At 43.6% G+C, this 23,126-nt stretch overlaps 1 protein-coding gene and 1 non-coding gene across 4 annotated transcripts in view; one reads left to right on the forward strand and one right to left on the reverse strand.

Moving 5' to 3' along the window:
* Positions 1 to 14,628: 14,628 nt before the first annotated feature.
* On the reverse strand, positions 14,629 to 14,762 carry LOC131747131 (U11 spliceosomal RNA). The gene has a single exon (XR_009332766.1). It is a non-coding gene; the product is annotated as a U11 spliceosomal RNA (small nuclear RNA).
* Positions 14,763 to 18,371: 3,609 nt separating this feature from the next.
* The window catches only part of TAF12 (TATA-box binding protein associated factor 12), a 29,352-nt gene continuing 24,597 nt past the window's right edge, over positions 18,372 to 23,126 (forward strand). Inside the window, exon 1 of one of the 3 annotated variants that reach the window (XM_059036769.2) lies at positions 18,372 to 18,503. The gene's annotated coding sequence lies outside the window, so the exon portion shown is untranslated. The remainder of the gene's footprint in view (positions 18,504 to 23,126) is intronic. The other 2 variants (XM_059036789.2, XM_067015901.1) reach the window with 2 other exon arrangements.

The raw sequence follows: 23,126 nt of genomic DNA on the forward strand, positions 1-23,126 counted from the left end.
TCAAGTCATAAATTCTTTGGGGGTTACTGAACAGCTAGCTGTAAGCCCCTATTTCGCCTAGGACGTAGGTTGCTGTTAAGTGTTAAAAGAAATGATCCTTGAAAATGCTTAGGAAAGTTCCTGGGGCCAGTAATAGTAATTAGCAAGAATTAAGACCTTTCTATGGCCAGGCCTTAGGGAAGATGTCTTTGTCTCATATAATCTTCTTGGCAGCTCTACTAAATAGCTTCTTCTCACTCCCGTTTTACAGATAAAATACAGGAGGCCAAGAGAAGTTAACTAATCCCTCAAGGTCACAAAACTTGTAAATGGTATAGCCGGGATGTAAACTCAGGCCCTTCTTTCTGCGGAGTACATGGTCATAACCACTCAGATGGTTGCTACCGTTATTAAGAACGAATGAGGTAGTGGTATGCAGGCACTGTTTCGGAAGGGGAGAGAGAATTGCTTCCCCATCTTGCCCCTTCCTACGAGTCACATCTCTGATCTCTGGTGATAGGAAGTTTTACAGGTTCTTGACTCAAGAACAGGTAGGCAGGGCTTCCCTGGTGGCGCAGTGGTTGGGAATCCGCCTGCCGATGCAGGCGACGCGGGTTCGTGCCCCGGTCTGGGAAGATCCCACGTGCCGCGGAGCGGCTGGGCCCGTGAGCCATGGCCGCTGAGCCTGCGCGTCTGGAGCCTGTGCTCCACAACAGAAGGGGCCACAACAGAAGAACAGGTAGGCAGCCCAGGAGTCAAACAATAGAATAGGATTTGGGGGTCAGACAACCTGGATTCTAGGCTTGGTTATCACAGCCCAGGGATCTTGGCCAAGTCACAACTCCCTTAAACCTTGATTTCCTCATCTCTAAAATAGAGATGATTTTCCCACCGTGCCCACCTCTGAAGGCTGTTTCCAGGATCAAATAAGGAGACTTAGTATCCATGTTCATATCTGTTCTTATGATCAGGAACGTACACATTAGTAGGTGATTTTGAATATAATAGGGGCTGGTCATGAGTGGACTCTTCACCTATGTGAACTGTTTCATAGCAAGATCATCTGTATCTTTTGATTATGCATCATGCACTCATTGAACATTGACCAAAACCCTGTCCCTGCCTTCCAGAAGTTCTCGGTCTACCTTCTAAAGAGACAGAATTGTAAACATACAAGACAGTACAGTGTGATAGATGTTATCATAGAGATATAAACAAAGCACAGAAAAATTGCAAGACTCTCCCTGGAGGATTCCTGAAAGGCTTCACAGAGGAGGGGGCATTTATGCCTGGTCTCAAACAATGAGTAGGAGTTCATCAAAGGGAAAAATGGAGAAGAGCATTCCAAAAAGAGCATGTACAGAGAAATACAGGGAAATGGGGCTGAAGAGGGGGGCTGGAACCAGATGGTTCTCATAAGGGGTAAGGAGATACCTACAAGGAGTGGGGACCCAAGGGAGGTTTAAGTCCTCTTCAGCTGTAGTGCTAACAGCCAGCCCCAGCCCACAGGACTTACCTGGACCACTGAAGTAATTTTCTAATACTCAGCAACCCTATCCACCCACCTGCAAATGTTATCCGCCCTAGGCACCTAAAGGGAGTAACCCTTTAAAGAAATAACATCAAGTTATGTGACTTCCCTGTTAAAAACCCTTCAGTAGCTTCCCATTGCACTTAGAATAAAATCCAGACCTCTTACTAGGGCCACCATGTGTGATCTCCTTCCTGCCCTCCTCTGCCCCTCACTCACTGTGCTCTGAATACTCTCTTTGTGCCTGGAACTCTTCTCAGGGCCTCATCACTGGCTCTTCCCCCTAGCTGGGAAGCTCCTCCCTCAAGTGTTCAGAGCGCACTCTCATCTATCCTTCCTCACAGACCTTCACTGGCTCCCAACCTTAAAGTGGGGTCCCCAGCCACCTCCTTCCCTATCATTATTGCTCCCAGTTCCACCAGGGCACTTGTCAGGTTCATTTGGGGGACTATTCAGGGCACCATGTCTGAGAGAACTCCCATCCATGTCCTAGTCATTTTCTCTCAACCCCCCAGCCTACCTTCATAGCAATCCCCACAATGTAAAATCCCCTGGATTATTTATTTATCTATTTTGTGTCAACCTATAGAGTTCGGTGCACAGCAAATGTTTGTTGATCGAATGAATGAATGATCAGAAAAATTAGGAGATACGAACTGGAGAGGAGAAAGAAAAGAAAAATGAAACTATGTGAGGGAGACGAGGATCATCTTGCTAGGATCATCCCCACAAGACAGAGAGGGGCTCATGCAGGGCAGAATTCATGGCTGTGCTCCAGACACAGTTCCAAATTGGAACCAACAGGTCTTAGTGACCAAGCAAATGCGGGGAGTGAGAGAAGGGGACAAGGATGACCCCAAGTGAAGGAACAAAGCAGGAAGAGTTTGTTTGGGATTGCGGGAAAGTAGAAATAATGAGTCCCATTTGGACTTGTTGAGTCTGCAGTGTTTGAGGGACATCTAAATGAAGGCATCCAGAGGAAGTTGGATTGACTGGTCTGAGGCAAGAGTCCAGGACTGGATTTTGGGACCTGTCAATGTAGATGGGCCACAGAGGCCAAGAGTGGATGGGTCACCCAGGAAGAGTGTGCAGGGAATGTGGGGCCCAAACCTGGGGAACATTAAGCCTTGAGGAACCTGAAGGAACCAACCAGAAGTGGTAAGAATGCTTAGCTCCCTGGACAGAGAAGAGAAAAGAAGCCCAGAGAGCAAGCAGGGCACTTCCAGAAGGGGATGGATGGCGGGACTTCTCTGGTGGGTAAGACTCCGTGTTCCTAGTGCAGGGGGCCAATGTTTGATCCCTGGTCGGAGAACAAGATCCCACATGTGTGCCGCAACGAAGAAGTCCTCATGCCACAACTAAGAGTCTGCATGCTGCAACTCAGTCCCATGCTGCAACTAAAAGAGCCCACACTCCGCAACTAAAGATCCCGCATGCTGCAACTAAGACCTGGAGCAGACTAAATAAATAAATATATAAATATTTTTTTTAAAAAAGAAGAAGAAGATGGCACCAACAATGCCAGATACTGCAGAGACATCAGGCAAGGAAAAAGGAGAAGTCATTGGATTTAGCAGCTAAGAGGATATTGCTGATCCTTCCAGGGTGGGTCAGCTCTGAGGTTAGGGAGGAGGCCAGATTGGAGTGAATCAAATGGTAAGTGGGACAAGTAGCAGAAACAGTGAGTGGAGAAAATTCTTTAAATTTTTTGACAAAATTTTTTGACAAAAAGAAGGAACTAAGACATAAGGCAAAAAGATGATTATTTTAAGAGGCGAAAAAGTCATGTGAAGGCTTTCCTTTTTTATTTTTTCTCTTAATTGTTTTTCCTGTAATTACCTGTTCACTGCAGAAAATCGTAAAATGCATAAAAGGATGGAGAATCAGGAAAAAAAAAACCCCACGTATTTAACATGTGGTATATTTCCTTCCAATCTTTTTTCTATGCATTTTTTTTCCTTTAGCTTGGAGAATTGTCTTGAATGTACAATCCGTGTTATTCTTCTTTTCCCCTTAAACGCTGTTTCCTAAACATTGAAGAGAATAATTTTTCTTCTCTTCCCACACCCCAGCTCACCCTCACCCCACCCCACCCCCCTCCCTCTCCCTTTTTTTTGGCTGGGCTGAGCAGCTTGCAGAGTCTTAGTTCCCTGATGGGGACTGAACCCACACCCTCCCTTGGCAGTGAGAGCATGAGAGTGCAGAGTCCTAACCACTGGACCGCCAGGGAATTCCCTTTTCCTTCTTCTTTTCAATATGAAACATACTTGAATGGCCAGTCTGGTTCTCTAGCATTCTTGGGGTCTCTCTGATTTCTGAGCAGACAATTTTGTTTGAGGGATAATTCTGTTCATTTTGGGTGACTAAAAAAGCTGAACAGTGGAAGGGCCAAAAATAACTTTGGGGGTAGCTGGCAGGGTTAGGAGAGGCCCCCGTGTGGGATGTTCAAGGCTTCCAGGCCCCCTTGGGGAGACTGTGGGTATGAACTGGACAAGGCCCACAGTGGCTGCAATCAGTTTGAAAACAGCAGGGAAACTGAGGGACAGTGGTACCCAGACCTGCTGAGAGCTTGCTCTAACCACGTTAGATCTATATAACCTCCCAGGTCCTATTATTTACCCAGTGTAACGTGAGAGATTAAGAACATTCCCACATTCAGAGAATTCTTAGGACTCTATGCTTTCACTGCCGAGGGCCCAGGTTCAATCCCTGGTTAGGAAATTAAGATCCTGTGCAAGCTATGCAGCCAAAAAAGAAAAAATAAATCACTTTCCCACATTCATATATCTATTTGTTGGCTGTGTTGTATTTGAACTTAGGCAGCTGCACTCCAGAGCCCACGCTCCTAGTTACCTCACCATTGTGGCCCTCCTATCCCTGGTTGCACATAGAATCACTTGGGGAGATCTTACAAAATACTCATACCAGAGTCCCACCCCAGATAAATTCAAGTGGAATCTGTGAGGCTAGAGCCTGGCTGTGAAAGTTTTCTAAAATGTCCCTCAATGACTCTAATGGACAGCCAGGTGGAAGAACCACAGCTCTGCTGGCTCTTGACTATGTTTATTTCAAGCTAAGTAACAACAACAGCAGCATGAATAATAACAGCTAAAGCTCACTAAGTGCCAGGCCATTTAATTAATTTATTTATTTTAATTTATTTAACTTATTTTATTTTTGGCTGTGTTGGGTCTTCATTGCTGTGTGCAGGCTTTCTCTAGTTGCAGCAAGCAGGGGCTACTCTTCATTGCAGTGCGCGGGCTTCTCACTGTGGTGGCTTCTCATTGCAGAGCACGGGCTCTAGGCGCATGGACTTCAGTAGTTGTGGCATGTGGGCTCAGTTGTTGTGGCACACGGGCTTAGTTGCTCCGCGGCATATAGGATATTCCCGGACCAGGGCTCGAACCTGTGTCCCCTGAATTGGCAGGCGCATTCTTTTTTTTTTTTGAGATTTGATTGCAAAGCAATGTTCATTATTATTTTTTTAACATCTTTATTGGAGTATAATTGCTTTACAATGGTGTATTAGTTTCTGCTGTATAACAAAGTGAGTCAGCTATACGTATACATATATCCCCTTATCCCCTCCCTCTTGCGTTTCCCTCCCACCCTCCCTATCCCAGCCCTCTAGGTGGTCACGAATCACCAAGCTGATCTCACTGTGCTATGCAGCTGCTTCCCACTAGCTATCTATTTTACATTTGGTAGTGTATATATGTTCATGCCACTCTCTTACTTCGTCCCAGGCTTACCCTTCCCCGTCCCCGTGTCCTCAAGTCCATTCTCTACATCTGGCAGGCAGATTCTTAACCACCGCGCCACCAGGGAAGACCCCCAGGCCATTTTAAACACTTGTTATTAACTTATGGAATCCCCACAAGGTAGGTACTAGCAGTGTCCCCATTTTACAGATAGGAAAACTGAGGTCACATAGTTGGTATGTGGTAGAACCAGAATCTGAGCTCTTGACCTCAGTCTATGCTATCGCCTAACCATTATGACTTCCTGAGACTAGCTGCTCATAGGATTGAAGGGAAAAGAAACTAACATTGCTTAAGCCCTTTCTCTGTGTCTGCAGTGTGCTAGGAGCTTTTCCATAGATAAAATTCCAGGCAGGGAATTTCCTTTCCAGGTAGGGAGTGTTATCCCCATTTCTCAGAAGAGGCAAAACAGGCTCAGTGAAATTAAGTGGCACAGCCTCAGGTTACAAGTCTAAGATGTTGCAGAGCTGCCACTCCCAATGTATCCGTCCAAATTCCAGGCTCTGTCCACTTATTTGAAGTAACTAAAATAGTCAAATTCATAGAGACAGAAAGTAAAATAGTGGTTACCAGGGGCTGAGGGAAGTGGGGTTTGAGAAGTTAGTGTTTAATGGGAGTTTCAACTGAGGATGATGAAAAAGTTCTAGAAATGGATGGTGGTGATGATTGCACAACAATGTGAATGTACTTAATGCCGCTGAACTGTACCCTTAAAAATGGTTAAAATGGGGCTTCGCTGGTGGTGCAGTGATTGAGAATCCGCCTGCCGATGCAGGGGACACGGGTTCATGCCACGGTCCAGGAGGAACCCACATGCCGCAGAGCAGCTGAGCCCGTGAGCCATGGCCGCTGGGGCTGCACGTCCAGAGCCTGTGCTCCGCAACGGGAGAGGCCACAACAGTGAGAGGCCCACATAATGCAAAAAAAAGAAAAAAGAATAAAATAAGATAATTTAAAGAAAATAAGAGACGGTGAAGAGCGAGGTTTTGGGCATGCCTATGATGTCCCTGTCACTGGGCAGAAAGCTGGTCATGAGCTGAGGGAGCTTACACTCTAGTGGGCATAACAGTGCATATTCCAAGTGCCTGGTACAGAGCATGTACTCATAAGTGTAGCTACTAATAGTCCCTGTCACAGATGGGGAGACTGAGGCCCAGAGAGGGTCTTAACTAAGGTCCTGTAGCCAATGGAGGCAGCTGACTGGGCTCTGTTCTAAAAGGCAGGTGGGTGGTGCCAGTTGGAGTATTAATAATAATACCAGCTGGTATTTCTTGAGTGCTTATTACATTCCAGATATGATTCCCAGTCCCTCTGTGTGTGGATTACCACATTTACTCTTCCCAACCTCCCTGTGAATGAGGTGCCATTATTGTGTTCCTTTTACAGATGAGGAAACTGAGGCCAAGACACAGACTGATTCAAGGTCACAGAGCCAGCAGGACTTGAATCTTGTCCTCTCTAGCACCCAAACCAGCAAGTCAGCCTTTTGCTTTGGTGGTGGTGGAGGACAGTAGGGGTGGGTGGGGCTGGTGTGGGGAGGAGGTGATTCACTTGACTGTATCTGGATTCAGCCCAGATTTTTTTTTTTTTTTGCACCCTTGGGCGGAACTTCCTCCTTTCCAGATTCAGTCGCCATCTATTAGTGGCTTCTGGCTTCTGAGAATGTGATACAGAGGGTGGGGTGAGCTGCGAGGGGTGGGGAGGTAGACACAAAAGTGCAGACAGTCTTTAGTAAACACAGATTTTTGAGTGCTCTCTATGTACCAGGCAATGTTCCAGGGGCTGGGAGTCCTGTGTGAATAAAATAGATTTTGTCTCTGTTCTTATAGAAATTCTATTGCAGAGTGTATACATTGAGGGGGGTGGGTAGAAATAGAGGGGAAGTGGGGAGAGAGGAGGGGAGTGGATATAGACAAGGACAGGATATGCCAGGTGTCAGTAAGGGCTATAAAGGAGATGTGAGAGAGACAGTGAGAACAGGAAAGGCCTGGCTCAGGAGCTAAGGCATGGAGGATGAGAAGGAGCCAGCTGAAGATCTGGAAGCAGAACATTCCAGGATTCTATGGAGAAACAGCACAGGCAAAGGCTGTGAAATCCATGTGTTGGAGGAACTTGGAGAAGGCCAGTCAGGCTGGAGCAGAGTGACAGAAAGAAAAGGAGTAAAAAGAAGATCCCAGTGCCAGTTCATGCAGGGTCTTGTAGACCACGATGAGGAGCACAAGGTTAATTCTAAGGGAAAGGAAGGCCATTGGAGGAGTTAAGAATGAAGACGAGGGCTTCCCTGGTGGTGCAGTGGCTAAGGATCTGCCTGTCAATGAAGGGGAAATGGGTTCGAACCCTGGTTCAGGAAGATTCCCACTTGCCTCCGAGCAACTAAGCCTGTGTGCTACAACTACTGAGCCTGAGCTCTAGACCCTGTGAGCCAGAACTACTGAGCCCACGTGCCACAACTACTGAAACCCGCTCGCCTAGAGCCCATGCTCCACAACAAGAGAAGCCACCGCAGTGAGAAGCCCGCACACCGCAACGAAGAGAAACCCCCGCTCGCCGCAACTAGAGAAAGTCCGCGTGCAGCAACGAAGACTCAACGCAGCCAAAAATAAAAATAAATAAAATAAAATTTTTAAAAAAGAATGGGGCTTCCCTGGTGGCGCAGTGGTTGAGAGTCCGCCTGCCGATGCAGGGGACATGGGGCATGTGGGAAGATCCCACATGCCGCGGAGTGGCTGGGCCTGTGAGCCATGGCCGCTGAACCTGCGCGTCCGGAGCCTGAGAGGCCACAGCAGTGAGAGGCCCGCGTACCGCAAAAAAAAAAAAAAAAAAAAAAAAAAAAGAATGAAGACGAGAAGGCAGCATGACAGGGAACTTCCCCGGGTGGTCCAGTGGGTAAGACTGTGCGCTCCCAACGCAGGGGGCCAGGGTTTGATCCCTGGTCGGGGAACTAGATCCCTCATGCATGCTGCAACTAGGAGTCTGAATACTGCAACTAAGAAAGCCCACATGCTGCAACTTTAAAAGACCCCGCATGCTGCAATGAAGATCCCGCATGCCGCAACTAAGACCTGGCGCAGCCAAACTAAATAAATATTAAAAAAAAAAAAAAAAAAAAAAAAAAAAAGAAGAAGAAAAAGAAGGCAGCATGACAGGAAGTCAAAAGACCAAAAGAAGAAGAAAAAGAAGGCAGCATGACAGGAAGTCAAAAGACCAATTAGGAGGTTCTGGCTGTAATATAACAGAACAGGTGATGACGGTGGGGATTCAGGAGGTGGTCTTAGAGGGGTCTTTTGGAGGTGACTAAGTGATGGAGGTGCCATTCACTGAGGCAGAGGAGACAAGAGGAGAAGCAGGTTTGATGGGGGGATGGGAATCTAACGGGAAGTAGGGATAAAAATTATGAACTTAGTTGTGGACATGTTGAAGTTACAGAGTTAGTAGCTGGACAGGCAGCTGGAGACAGTGTTCCGGGCTGGAAGTAGATACCTGGGAAGAGAGACCAGAGGCTGCCCACTCTGGGGACCCATAGGCCATACCTCTTCACAGATGGATAATGTAGAGTCCAGAGGATGCCTGAAGTTTTGTTTGTTTGTTTATTTTGTTTTTGTTTTTGTTTTTAATTGGTTATCAACATTTACAAATCCAGAGATATCAAATAAAAGGATTTCTGCCTCCTCTTCCAAATTGGCTGTTCTAGTCACACTGGGCCCTGGGCCCACATACTGGGAAGGCCACAGCAGGCTGCTAGGGGAGCCCACTGCTCCTCCAGATCAGGCATGAACTCTTCAGCTGGTCCCACCACAGCAGGCCTGCTGCAGATTCCACTCAAGGCCTGGTCCTGGCAGCTGTAGAGTTTCATCCTCTGGCATGGGCAGGAGGTGACACCATAGAAGAGGCAAAAGTTGATCTGGGACAGAGAAAATAATTTCTCCCATTCTGTAGAGGTTATTGTTAGCGGTTATTGATACACAAAATTTGTAAATTCTGATGAAGTCCAATTTACTTATGTTTTCTTTTGTTGCCTGTGCTTTAGGTGTCATTTTTTTTTTTAATTTTATTTTATTTATTTATGGCTGTGTTAGGTCTTCGTTTCTGTGCGAGGGCTTTCTCCAGTTGAGGCAAGCGGGGGCCGCTCTTCATCGCTGTGTGTGGGCCTCTCTTGTTGCAGAGCACGGGCTCCAGACGCGCATGCTCAGTAATTGTGGCTCACGGGTCCAGTTGCTCCGTGGCATGTGGGATCTTCCCAGACCAGGGCTCGAACCCATGTCCCCTGCATTGGCAGGCGGATTCTCAACCACTGCGCCACCTGGGAAGCCTAGGTGTCATATTTAAGAAATCATTACGGAACCCAATGTCATAAAACTTTTCCCCTGTTTTCTTCTAAGCACCTTATAGTTTTAGCTCTTAAGTTTAGATCTTTCATCTGAGTTATTTTTTGTATGTGGTTTAAGGTAAAATTTCAACTTCATTCTTTTGCATGTGGATATCCAGTTTTCCCAACACTATTTGCTGAAAAAAACTGCCCTTTCCCCATTGAATGGTCTTGGCACTTTTATCAAAAATCATTTGATGCCACAATTTATTTCTGGACTCTCTATTGTATTCCATTGGTCTATGTCTGTTTTTATACCAATACCACAAAATTTTTACTTAGTTTGCTTTGTAGTAAGTTTTGAAATCGGGAAGTTTAGTCCTCCAACTTTGTTCTTTTTCAAGAGTGTTTTGGGCATTCAGGGTCCCTTGAGAATCCAAATGAATTTTAGGATGGGTTTTTCTAAATATTTCTGTAAAAAATGTCATTGGGATTTTTATAGGGATTGCATTGAATCCAGTTCTGGCATCTTAACAAAATTGTCTTTCAACCTGTGAACATGGAATGTCTTTCCATTTGTTTCTGCCTTCTTTAATTTCTTTCAGCAATGTTTTGTAGTTTTAATGTACAAGTTACACTCCTCCTTGGCTACATTTCACCTCCTTGGTTAAATTTATTCCTAAGTATTTTATTCTTTTTGATATTATTGTAAATGGAATTATTTTCTTAATTTCCTTTTTAGTTAGTGTATAGACTACAATTTTTGTATGACCTTCATTTCTTATCGGTGGTCACTGATCCCAACATCCAAGATATGGACCGATAGGGGATCTCAGGAACCAGATTTGGTTGGTTTCAAGAGAGGAGCCATGCTGGCATCTGCCCATCTGAAGGATGGAAACTTCCTCTTCTGACAACTTGACACCCTCTTCCCCTCCATCCTTCAAAATACCAAAGCTTCATAGCCTCTCAAAATCCATCTCCCTGAACCACCTCCCCTTCCTCCACCCACCTGTAGTAAACCTATCCAGTTGGGAGTCTCTGATATTATTTGAAGTAATTCTATTTTAATTTCAGAAGGGTGCACGTGGTGAAATCTTCATTACCTGTAAAATGAGAAGACTGTTTTGTCCTACATAGGAGAGTACAGTCAACTCTCTAGAATGGACAGAAACACGCTATCTTGTTTATTCCTATATCCTAGGACATAGTAGGTGCTTAGTAAATAGTGGCCAATGTAATTGTATATACACAAGAACTTCATGGATTGTGAAATGCTCTACAAATATGTATTGAATGTCTATTATGTGCCAGGTACTATACCAGAAACCATGGACGCAAGTGGTCTATAAGTCATAAATAAGTTCCCTGACCTCACATACATGACATCTGGCTGGGGAATATAGATATTGAACAATTAACTTTGCAACTAATACATTAATAACAATCATGATAATGTTCTGCAGAGAAGTATATGGTGCTATGAAAGAGTGTAATAGAGTGTAGGGGAGCTAACCTAATGAAGGTTGGGGGTGTCAAGGAGGCCCTCTCTGAGGAAGTCACATTTGAACTGACATATGAAGAATGAGGAGGAGTTAGCCACTTTGGGAGAAGGGGAGAGGAAGACAGGCTTTTGAGAAAGAGTATTTCTAGATGGAGGAGAGAAATTTCTGGAGGCCCTGAGTTGAGGAGAGTAGTGGCTTCGAAGAAACTGAAAGAAGACCAGTGTGGCTTGAGCCCTGAGAGCAAAGACGGTGGTGGGTCACTCAAAATTTACAGGTTGTTAACCCAAGCTAGTTAGGTGCCATTAAAGGGTTTTAATGAGTGAGTGAAAAGTTTTCAGCTAACACACAGAAGCTCAAAATACAAGAAATCTACTGAAGTCAAGTTTCTAGGGACTTCCCTCATGGAGCAGTGGTTAAGAATCTGCCTGCCAACGCAGGGGAAACTGGCTCGAGCCCTGGTTTGAGAAGATCCCACATGCCACAGAGCAACTAAGCCCATGCACCACAACTACTGAGCCCGTGTACCACAACTACTGAAGCTCGCACACCCTAGAGTCCGTGCTCCACAACGAAAAGTCACCACAGTGAGAAGCCCAATCACCGCAACGAAGAGTAGCCCCTGCTCGCCGCAACTAGAGAAAGCCCACACGCAGCAACGAAGACCTAATGCAGCCAAAAATAAATAAATTTATTTTTTTAAAAAAGTTTCTAAAGTAGGGAACTTATTCCATAAACTGATTATATATTCTCAGGCGCCTAGCTGAGTGAACTTTTCTCCTTTTAGCCCTTGATTTTTTTTTATAGCTTTATTAAAATATAATTTACATATCATAAAACTTATCCATTTTAAGTGTACAATTCAATGATTTTAGTAAATTTATAGAGTTGTGCAACATAATTTACTTTTAGAACATTTCCTTCACCCCAAACATATCCCTCATGCCCATTTGTAGTCAGTCCCTGCTCTCAACTCCAGTCCCAGGCAATCTCTAACCTACTTTCTGTCTCTAGATTTGCCTCTTCTGGACATCTTGTGTAAAAGGAATCATATAATATATGGTCTTCTGTGACTGGCTTCTTTGTGAGTCTGATTTTATTTTTCATCATTTGTATTCCAGTGACTATGTGTCCTCATTATTTCTATAATCTTTTTGTGTACTCCATATTTTCTTAGAAAACTGGAGAATACGGATAAGTAAAACGAAAAAAGCTTCACTCTCCTAATAAATCTTCCTTCTTTAACAGATTCCACTCTAGTTGACATCCTCCTTGGGTATTCTGTGCTGTGAGAGCAAAGGATTCCTCTCAGAAGACCTGAGCTCACCTCTTGACTTCTACTTTCTAGCTCTGTGATCTGGGCCTCTCAGAGCTTCTGTTTTCTCATTCGTTAAGTGAGCAAAATAATACAGCCAGCTCTCTGTATCTCCAGGTTTTGCATCCACAGATTCAACCAACCATAGATTTAAAAAAATACAACAGAAAGTTCCAAAATTCCAAAAACCAAAACTTGAATCTGCCACCTCCCTGCAAGTATTTTACATAGCATTTACATTGTATTAGGTATTATAAGTAATCTAGAGATGATTTAAAACATAACTGGAGGGCTTCCCTGGTGGCACAGTGGTTGAGAGTCCACCTGCCGATGCAGGGGACACGGGTTCGTGCCCCGGTCCGGGAAGATCCCACATGCCGCGGAGTGGCTAGGCCCGTGAGCCATGGGCGCTGAGCCTGCGCGTCCGGCAACGGGAGAGGCCCGCGTACGGAAAACAAACAAACAAACATAACTAGAGGATGTGCATAGGTTACAGGCAAACACTAGGCCGTTTTTTGTTTTGTTTTGCTTTTGGCTGCATTGGGTTTTCCTTACTGTGCGCGGGCTTTTCTCTAGTGGCGGCGAGCAGGGGCTACTCTTTGTTGTGGTGTGCAGGATCCTCATTGCGGTGGCATCTCTTGTTGCTGAGCACAGGCTGGGCGCGCGGGCTCAGTAGTTGTGGCTCGCAGGCTCTAGAGCGCAGGCTCAGTAGTTGTGACACACGGGCTTACTTGCTCTGTGGCAATGTGGGATCTTCCTGGACCAGAGCTCGAACCCGTGTCCTCAGCATTGGCAGGCGGATTCTTAACCACTGCGCCATGAGGGAAGTCCCTAGGTCGTTTTACATAGAAGTCCCTAGGTCATTTTATATAGAGCACTTGAATATGTGCGGATTTTGGTATCCAACGGCGGATCCTGCAACCAACTTCCCTATCCTGCACAGATATAGAGGGACCACCGTATATCTGAGTACACTATACATTTGTTGTTAGAATTAATGAATCCTTGTAGCTAAATCTTTTTCTTTTCTTTTCTTTTGGCCCCATTGGGCGGCAGGATCTTAGTTCCCCGACCAGGGATCTAACCTGCGCCCCCCGCAGTGGCAGCGAACCGTCCTAACCCTTGAACTGTGGGGAATTCCCTAAATCTCCTATTAAACATAATTTTACATGTGAGAATGTATTCTTGAGACACGATTTTTTTGGAAGGTTTTAGATTTTTATGTCTCTTGCCCAATTGCTCTCCAGAAAGGTTGTTGCTATCAGCAGTAAGAAAGCGCTACTTCACTGGTGTTTTAAAGTATTGCCTCTACGTTTTTAAACGACAAAAGCTGTAGAAGAACATCAACACAGCTTTAGAAAGCGATACGTACATCTGGTAAAAGGGGGGAATTTTTTTTTTATATATACAGCAGGTTCTTATTAGTTACCTGTTTTATACATATTACTGTTTATGTATACATGTCAATCCCAATTTCTCAACGGGAGAAATTTTTACAAAATATGTTTTGCATGATGATTCCATCGCTGTTGCAGACAAACAACTGCAAAAAGTACGGAAAGTCTTTTTCCCGGCATAGAGCAGTGCACTCACGGACAAATATATCACTTTCGTTGCTTATGTCTCAATTTCATAACTTGTGAAAGGAGGAAAGTACCTGCTTTTGTTATTTAGAAAAAAAAAAAATCAACTGCTTACTTGTAAAAGCAGTCTTCACAAACAATTCACACCCCCGACACCCCACCTAAATTTCTGAAAACCAAACGTTATACATCATAAAAAAAATTAATCACAAGGGTTTTCTTTTTTAATAAATTATTTATTTATTTATTTATTTTTGGCTGCTTTGGGTCTCCGTTGCTGCGCGCGGGTTTTCTCTAGCTGTGAAAAGCGCGGTCTTCTCATTGCGGTGCCTTTTCTTGTTGCAGCGAACATGGGCTCCGACAGTAGTGGCAAGTGGGCTCCTTAGTTGTGGCGCACGGACTTTCTATCTCTACGGCATGCGAGATCGTCACGCACTAGAGCTCGAACCCGTTCCCCCTCTATTGGCAGACAGACTATTAAGTACTACACTCTCAGAGACGCAGTCAACCATCAGATTTCGAAAACTAAGTATGGTTTCCTTATTTTCAAAAAAAAAAAACAGAATAGGCTGTTTGTTTATTCATAAAAAAGAAAGACATAACTACTAAAAAAACAAACAAAAAAATACTGCTTTTTTCAACCAGAAAATGAAGGGCGCCAGGACCAACGATCACTAGCTGCCCCGTGATCAAAAAATTATGCTTCCGAAATCTCTTGATGTCGATTCCGCACGAAGGACAAACGAGCTGCCCCACGTGTGTCACTCACGACAGAAGCCCTTTTTACCATACTACCGATAAAAGCAGGGTGGCAGTGTCGGCAAATCCCTTTTTTGATAAAGGTGAAAACAAAGTAGATGCAATTTTCTACTCAGAGTTCCCGAAGTTGAGGGTGTAACTGCAGGAACTTCTGAGATGGAAAGAAGGCTTCATAAGGAGATTCTATCTTTTATTTTTGGATTTTCATTTAAAAGTAAAAGCTAAGACTTGACTTATATGCAAATATGCGCAGTGGTTGCTGGGAAGGTGCCGGAGGGTGCAGAGGGAGGGGCAGGGAGGAGGGGTTTGTGGGAGGGAACCGTGATGACTTACAGCTCGTCTGGGGCTCTGCAAGACCTGCTTCCCCGCAGCTGTGGGTACCTATCTGGGGAAGGCACAAATCCCATCCTGTTAAAATTGAAAATGCATAAACTTGTGCCACTCCTAGCCGTCCACCCTGAAGCTGCCCCAGCACGTGAGCACTGGAGGCACCGGATCCCTGTAAGAGCAAAAAACTGGGAGCTAATTAATCTTCACCTACACAACAACGAAAGAGTAGAATGTGGTGGGTTCATAAAGTGGAATATGCCATCTGCTGTACTTCCAAGGAGTGAATTAGACATCAAAAAAATGGACTGATAAAAGTTTCAGAATAAGGTACAGCATGACACCATTAACGGAAACAAAGTAATACTGCGCTTTATCAACAGGTATAAAAAAATTGAATGAAAAAGGTGTTGAATACGGTACCGCATGATACCGCAATAAAGAGCATACGTGTGCACACAAAACCCAGTGCTTTATTTTCAATGGCTACATGTTTGTATTACTAACACATATCAATTACCTCTGGAAAGGAGGGGGGGGGAATCTGGATGAGGGCAGAGACACACAAAACTTTAGTTCTACCTGTAATGTTCTCATTTTTAAAAAGCATAGAGGGCTTCCCTGGTGGCGCAGTGGTTGAGAGTCCGCCTGCCGATGCAGGGGACGCGGGCTCGTGCCCCGGTCCGGGAAGATCCGACATGCCACGGAGCGGGTGGGCCCGTGAGCCATGGCTGCTGAGCCTGCGCTCTGCAACAGTGAGAGGCCCGTGTACTGCAAAAAAAAAAAAAAAGCATAGATTATTTTATCATTGTGCATTTTATTATTTGTGCAATTAAAATTATTTTAAAAATATAGTCCGTGCTTTCTATATTTTCTCTATTTCATTTCTTAAAGTCAGGTTTCTTTTTTTTGTTTGTTTAAATTTTATTTATTTATTTATTTATTTTTGGCTGTGTTGGGTCTTCGTTTCTGTGCGTGGGCTTTTCTCTAGTTCCAGCGAGCGGGAGCCACTCTTCATCGCGGTGTGCGGGCCTCTCACTGTCACGGCCTCTCTTGTTGCAGAGCACAAGTTCCAGACGCGGAGACTCAGTAGTTGTGGCTCACAGGTCTAGTTGCTCTGCGACATGTGGGATCTTCCCAGATCAGGGATGGAACCCGTGTCCCCTGCATTGGCAGGCAGATTCTTAACCACTGAGCCACCAGGGAAGCCCGTAAGTTCACCTTTTTTTATCATACAGTTCTGTGAGTTTTAACAAACTTGAACAGACATGTATCTGTTACCACAATCAATCAAAACATTTCTATCACCCCAAAAAGTTCCTTTGTCCCCTTTTCTAGTCAACTCCTCCCCCCATTCCCAATCCTGGCAACCTCTTTTCTGGCCCTGTAGTATTGCCTTTTCCAGAAAGGCATAAAAATGGAATAATTCATGTATACTTCATTTTTAATATGAAAACTATGTGCTAATTGTAAAGAAATTGATACAGTACAGAAATGTGAGAATGCTTTTCCCAAACTACTATTAACAGTTTTGTGTTTATCTTGCCTCCCACCTGTAGTGGTGCACTGTGGAAAACGCTATGGAGGTTTCTCAAAAAACTAAAAACAGAACCATCATACGACCCAGCAATTCCATCCCTTGTTATACATCTGAAAAAAACAAGAATAATGTGAAAACATACATGCGCCACAATGTTCATAGCAGCATTATTTACAATTGCCAACATATGGAAGCAACTTAAGTGTCCATCAAGAGATGAATGGATAAAAAGATATATATTTATATTTATATATAAAATAATCAAACTTTGCCATTTGCAGCAACATGGATGAACTTGGAGGGCATTATGCTAAGTGAAATAAGTTAGACAAAGACAAACACTGATGTCACTTATATGGGGAATCTAAAAAATACAACAAACTAGTGAATATAATGAAAAAGCAGATTCACAGATTTAGAGAACTAGTGGTTACCAGTGGGGAGCGGGGAGGGGAAATTTAGGGGTGGGGAAGTGGGACATACAAACTGTTGGGTGTAAGAGATAGGCTACAAGGATGTATTGTACAACATGGGAAATACATAGCCAATATTTTGTAATAACTGTAAATGGAGTGTAACTTTAAAAAATTGTACAAAAAATAAAAGCAAAAAAAGTAAACTGGGTCTTAAAAAGATGGAGTCAAAACAAAAATGGTATGCCACACCCTTAGGATAATGAAGAGAGCAGTGGCAGAGAAATAAGACTAGGAAGATAACTTGGAGCCTAGTAGTGAAGGGGCCTGGAATCTGTGAATTTGGATCTGTGGCAGGGTTGAGTGGATTGGGAATTTGGTGGGATGAGGATGGCAGGATATAAAGATAGGGAGAGCAAGTTGCTACACCAATCCAGGTAGGAGGCAGCTTCTCCTGCTGCTCACTCTAAGCTGTCCCAGCCCTTTGTACATTCCTTTATGTCTGTGGGTTCTTGGGTTCTTGTCCATCTTAGTGTGAGGACCCGGCCTCTAGAAGGGACTCAGGCTGGAATTGGGTCTTCTTTACAACCCTAGCATCTAGCATAGGGTAAACAGCAGTTCTCACCATTGACAGTCAACCGAAAGCATCAGTTTAATGGTCAGAGTGAGAATTCTGAGTTCAAGTTGAGAGTTTGCACTTATTAGTTAGAACTTGCTTAATCTCTCACAGGTTTCATTTATTTATTTATTTATTTAATGACTGTGCCGCGCGTCATGCAGGATCTTAACTTCCCGACCAGGGATTGAACCCGCGCCCCCTGCAGTGGAAGCGCGGAGTCTTAACCACTGGACGACCAGGGAAGTCCCTCTCACACGGTTCCTTTGAATCATTAAATGACTGACTTATCGGAGGTGAGGTGTATAGAAAATTTCCTGGTAGACAGCAATTGCTCAATTGTTATTATTAACTGCCAAATCCACATCCACAACCGGTCTCTCTTGTCCCCAGGTCTCTCCTGTTGGGGTCCAATAGGATATCTATGGAATGTTGGTCCCAGGAGATATTACCATCCTCATATCACGACAAAGACACTAACCAAAAATGGCGACCTCTAGGCCAACCGAGGGCGTGTTTACCGGTCATGCTAGCAATATATACAATAGGCTATTTCGGGGAGAAAGAGCGAGCACAGGGTTCGTAACGCCGGGTATAAGGCGCAGAGCTTGCTCACACTATCAAGCAGGAAAAAGCCCAACCGCCAGGGCTGACCGACAGCGCTGGATCTCGACCACGTGTCGGGCGGCAGTCTGCGCCTGTGCAAGCCAGGCGCGCGCCCGCTGGCCGGAAGAGCCGCGCGTTTCCGGGTTGGAGGCGGGGAGCGGTGCCGGAAGAACTCGGGGAGGGCCGAGCAGTCGGACCGGCTGCTGAGACGAGCGCTTCACTGGGGCAGTCTCAGCATATCATGGGGAGATAGACGCTGCTGCCTGTGAGTCTTGGGCCCTGGCAGTTGAGGAAGAAGAGCGGGAGGAGGGAGTCAGGACCCAGACCCACAGTGGTCAGTGTTTCAAGAGCCAGGTTGTGGAGGAGACGGGGCTGTGTTAGGAATCGGGCTCTTGGGACGGGACTGGGGGGCTCGGGGCTCGGAGAAGACGCGGCTGTGGGGACCTGGGCTCCAGGCGGGACTTAGGGAAAGGGGACGGAGTTAGCCGGCACCCGAGGGAAAGTGGGCTGAGAGGGACAGGATTGTGAGGACCCGCGCTCCGAAGAGGAGAGGGTCGGAAGAGAACGGGGCGTGAAGCCACGGGCTCCTGAGAGGTAAAAGCGGAGCCGTGAGGACTTGGGCTGCTAAGGGGTAGGAGCGGGACAGTGAAGACCCAGGTTTCTAAGGATTCAGAAACAGGGCGGCGAAGACTTAGGTTCCTGAGAGGCAGGAGCAGTAAGAGAACATTTGGGTTTGGGAAGAACAGGAGCGGGCAGTGAAGACCGGGCTTCTGTGGGAACGGGATCGGGGCTTGGAGACTCCGAAGTACTTGAGGGAACAGGGCTGTGAGGACACTAGCTCCTAAAAGCGGAGAGTATAAGGGGCCATGGATGTGGGGAGATCAGCCTCCAAGGGAAAGGGAGAGAGTTCGGAAAAAATATAGTGATCCTTTTATTTATTTTTTCTCATATTGGGTGAACCGAGAGTGGTAAAGGATGTATTCAGGGAAAGACTCCTTCGCGCTGCCTACTTGGCGTTTGGCAGGCTTATCTTGTGTCGGATACAATCTAGGAAGCCCACTTGCAAGCATCTTCGTTTTCTCCTTCGTTCTGGGGAAGCACTGCTGTAAAGTTGAAGCAGTTTGAACTCAGCTATATACTTGATAAGTGCTTTAATTCCCATTCCACCCAACTCTGAGCACAGATCTCTGCATCTCAAAAAAAGAGGATGGCAGAGATGGAAGGACCCGGAAAGATAATCTTTTTAAAACTCGTATTTTACATATAAGGAGGCTAAAGTCCAAAGAAAGTTTAGGATTACAGTGAGGCAATGATTGATTAGATCATGATTTTGATACAGTACCCTGCTGTTCATAGCAGATAGGAGATGCTTGGTTAATATTCCTTGAAAACATGCTTCTGGAATCTTTGCTGTAACTTCAAACTCAAGAGGGAAGTTTTTACAAATTCTAGTATTTTATTTTGGGTCTTGTTAACTGTATTGACATTGATACAATGAGTGTCACTTACGAGTTAGGAAATCTTTAAATGGAGCGCCTTCCCCCTCGACAATATAGTAAGTCATTTAGAAAGTCACAAATAAGTAAAATGTACCCTTTATTTTTAGCATAAGCATTTAGGGAAGATGGCTGCTTTTAGATAAGGATGGTGGAGAAACTTGCACCAGTCACTTTCATTCTTCAGTAATATCTTTTACTGAAACTTACTCAGACTATGGGGGCTGGTGGAGGTGGGAGGGAGGTCCAAGAGGGAGGGGATATAGGTATACAAATACTGATTCACTTCATTGTACAGCAGAAATTAACACAACATTGTAAAGCAATTTTACTCCAATAAAAAAAAAAGAAACTTAGACTAACCAGATGTCATCATAAGCACTTTTCAAATATTAAATCATTTAATTATCACTTACAGCCCCACAAGTTAGATATTGTTAGTCCCATTGTACAGATTAGGAAATCAGTGCAGAAGGGTTAAGTGCTTTGCCTGAAATCCCATGCTACTAAGTGGCCCAGCCACAGTCAAACCCAGTTATGTGTTTGACTAAAACTTTTTTCTGTTTTTCTAAGTGGATTCCTCGCCATGTCTCAGCTTGCTCATCAGCAAAATAGAGGTAACAGTTATACAAAGGATGGCATTGAATGAAAGCACTCCCTCCTCCTCAAGACTCCTCTTACTATCAAGTACTATAACTTATGAGGGTATTTATGTAGTGTAGTATTTGAGAAGAACTAAATTCCTATGTTTTAAAGAAGCATAGATATTCAAGATAGAAAAATGGGACCTGAATAGAACTTTCCCTCCCATTGGAATAAGACATTTAATTTTAAATTTAGGAGGCCAAGAAAGACCAATTTGAAGAAGAGGAGCTTAAGTTGGATTAACTTTACAATTATTGTAACATGAACTAGATGATTGGGGAAACTGCAATAACTTTGTTCCCAGTGGGTTTGCCTAAACTGTTTGCAAGTGCCTATACTAAGTGCAAGTGGTCAAAACTTACACCAAATTATGAGGTAAAGCATGGCCATACCACCATTTCAAAATACTTGATGGTTTAATTAATAATAGTTTATTCCTGAGTTATCATCCTCATCTACATTTGCAAATTGTATTACTTATTTCACTCACTTGTGGCTCTAGCATTGATTGAATTATTCGAATAGGATTTCTAAGTAAGTACCTAATCAGAAAATCGTTGTGTTAAAGTTGATGTGAACATAGAACATACTACTTTTGAGCAAAGGTGTTTGTAGAAAGCCCCAAAGTGCTTTGGAGATAGTACATCGGCAGTGTTTATAGCCTGCACTGTGACACAGGTGTTTTGGAGGCAGAAGACAAACTTTGAAATCTGTACATATGGACTTAATTTTAAATCTTATACTAATTGTTAGAGCTGGAGGAGACTTTAGAATTTGCCTGGTTCTTCTAATTACAGATGTAGAAACTCTGGTCAAAGGCAGCTCATATAACTCAGTGGCAGAGCTAGGATGACACCGAGCCCAACTGATTGGGGTGTTCCCTGTGCCACAGTACCTCTCATCAGCCTCCTGCTGACCATTTGCCACTACTTTTTGTTTTTTAATCCACTTTTCTTTTTTTTATTATTTATTTTTATTTTTTATTTTTCACTTTTCTTTTTTTAATGTCTGTAGTAATAAGAATAGTTACAGGATGCCACCAGTACATAACAGGATGGGTGCAACCTTTTAGGTTTAATATTACTAACTTTTATAACTAAGATTTAAGAGAGGAGAGCATATATAAAATACTAGCAGACATTTTTAATTGTACTTACTATGTGCCACACATTCTTATAAATGCTTTAGATACATAAACTCAGTGAATTGTCACAACAGTGAGGTACACCTTATGATTAACTCCATTTTTCAGATGAGCTAGTAAAGAGTTTCCTGTTGTAATTGTTCTCTCAAACTGTCCCACAGTTAATGCCTCTGTTTTTACTCAGTAGTACATTCCTACCTCTTGGCATTCTAAGGAAATGAGAGAAATTTGAGTAGCCCGAGGGCAACCATGGTACATTACATAATGGAATTCAGGTTATTTATGGTCACTTCATTCCATTGTGCTTGACCAGCATCGTCTACAATTGGGCTAATGAAAGTTGTCACTGAACAGGTAATTTGGACCATTTTTATCATGTGATTTTTTAAAACTTATTTTAAAATTTACACACCATAAAATTCACCTTTCTGAGGGTACAGTTCTATGAGTTGTGACAAGTGTGTACAGTCATGTAAGCCCCATAACACTCAAGTTACCTAGCAGTTCCACCGCCCTCCAAATTTTCCTTCATGCTTCCCTTTTGTAGTCACACCCTCCCCAATCGCAAAACCCTGGCAATCACTGATCTGCTCTCCATCCATATAGCTTTGCCTTTTCTGGAGGATCATGTAAATGGACTCATACAGGAAGTAGCCTTTGGAGTCTCGCCTCTTTCACTTACTTAATGCATTTGAGATTATCCATGTTGTGTGTATTAGTAGTTCTTCCTTTCTGTTGCTGAGTAGTATTCCATTATATGGATATACCCATAGTTTGTTTATCCATTAACCAGTTGAAAGATTGTTTTCAGTTTTTGGAAATTATGGACAACGTTGTTATAGAAATTCACATGCTGATTTTTGTGTGACTATAAGTTTTCATTTTTCTAGGGTAAACACGTAGGAGTGGATTGCTGGGTCATATGATAAGTGTCTATTTGATTTTATAATAAACTGCCAAACCATTTACCAAAGAGTGCACCGTTTTACATCCGCATCATAAATTTATGAGGGTTTGAGTTGCTCCACATCCTCTTTAGCACTTGTCTGTTTATTTTATTTTTAATTTTAGTTATTTTAATAGGTACTTAGTGGTATTTCATTGTGGTTTTATTTTGCATTTCCCTAATCAATAATGATATTGGGCATCTTTTCATGTGTTTATTTTCCATCTGTATATCTTTGTTGAAGGATCAGTTCAGATCTTTTACCCATTTTTTTAATTGAGTTTTCTTATTGAATTTTGAGAGTGTTTTATATATCCTGGATACAAGTTGTCAGATACGTGATTTGTAAATATTCTTAGTCTCAGACTTGTCTTTGTTTTCATTTGCAGAGCAGAAGTTTTATATTGTGATTAAGTCCACATTATCAATTTCTTTCTTTTGTGGATTGTGCTTTTGGTGTTGTATCTAAGAACTCTGCCTGACCCAAAGTCGGGGAGATTTTCTCCTATGTTTTCTAAAAGTTTTATAGTTTTACATTTTCACATTTAAGTCTGTGATCAGTTTTTAATTTATTGATATTTTGTATAAGGTGTGAGATAAAGGTCAAGGTTTATTTTTGTTGCTACTGCTATATTTTTTGTTATATTTTAAAAACAG

The sequence above is a fragment of the Kogia breviceps genome, chromosome 1 (assembly GCF_026419965.1).
Source record: "Kogia breviceps isolate mKogBre1 chromosome 1, mKogBre1 haplotype 1, whole genome shotgun sequence".
NCBI lineage: Eukaryota > Metazoa > Chordata > Mammalia > Artiodactyla > Physeteridae > Kogia > Kogia breviceps.